Raw genomic sequence first — 1,067 nt, 5'->3', positions numbered from 1 at the left:
TCAGATTTCATCTAAACCGGCCCTATAACTTTGTCTGCACACTTAGGAGCCAGAAAGAGCTAGAAGAAGACGAAGAAGGTGAGGAAGAAGAAGAGTTGTTTTTTATACCCTGCTTTTCACTGGCCAAAGGAATCTCAAAGCAGCTTAAAATCTCCTTCCCTTCCCTTGCTAGACGGGGAGCTCAACACAACTCTCTCAAACACTCTTCATAAGGCAGGGATTCTGACCCCTTCACCCGTGTCACCATTATCTGTTCTATTCTACTCTACTCTCCAAAGCATTTTCTGGAGTACGGAGATGAGCAGTAATTCCAGGGTCCCACCTGGAGGCTGCCAACCTTTTGTAGTTCCTCCCCTCCACAAACTCCCTCCCACACTTCCACCCCCCCCCCAAATCTCCAGGTCTTTCCCAATCAGAGCTAGCAACCCTACTATGTGAGTGAAGATACACCGTTAGAATGCACCATGTTAATTTTTTAAAGCCTCTTGTTAAAGACAGCGTCTGTTAGAAATGTTGAAGGATCGCCATTAGAGCGATGTGCGACTTTGTTCCCTGACGTTTTGGGGCAGCAGTTTTGGAGTTTCACTCATCACCATGCTTCAGTGCCCCCAGGCTCATAGAGTCCCCAGGCTCATAGAGTCCAGGGCCCTGGTCTAGGCTCTGAGAATCCCAAATTGAGATCTCTCTTGTGCCAGGAATCTGACTGGTCCAGTCATAGAATCCTAGAATCCTAGAGTTGGAAGGGGCCATGCAGGAGATCTAATGCGACCCCCTGTTCAATGCAGGATCATCCTGAAGCATCCATGAGACGTATCTGTCCAACTGCTGGTTGAAGACTGCCAGTGAGGGGGAGCTCGCCACCTCCTTAGGCAGCCTATTCCACTGCTGAACTAATCAGACTGTGATCCCCCCCCCCCCGGATATCTAGCCAGTACCGTTCTACATGGAGTTTATACCATTATTGCGGGTCCTCTCCTCTGCTGCCAATGGGAACCTTTCCCTGCCCTCCTCCAAGTGACAACCTTTCAGCTACTTCAAGAGAGCCATCCTGCCACCTCTCCAACCTC

The sequence above is a fragment of the Paroedura picta genome, chromosome 9 (assembly GCF_049243985.1).
Source record: "Paroedura picta isolate Pp20150507F chromosome 9, Ppicta_v3.0, whole genome shotgun sequence".
Classification (NCBI taxonomy): domain Eukaryota; kingdom Metazoa; phylum Chordata; class Lepidosauria; order Squamata; family Gekkonidae; genus Paroedura; species Paroedura picta.
The sequence above is the reverse complement of the archived record's forward strand: the minus strand, read 5'-3'. Positions refer to the sequence as shown.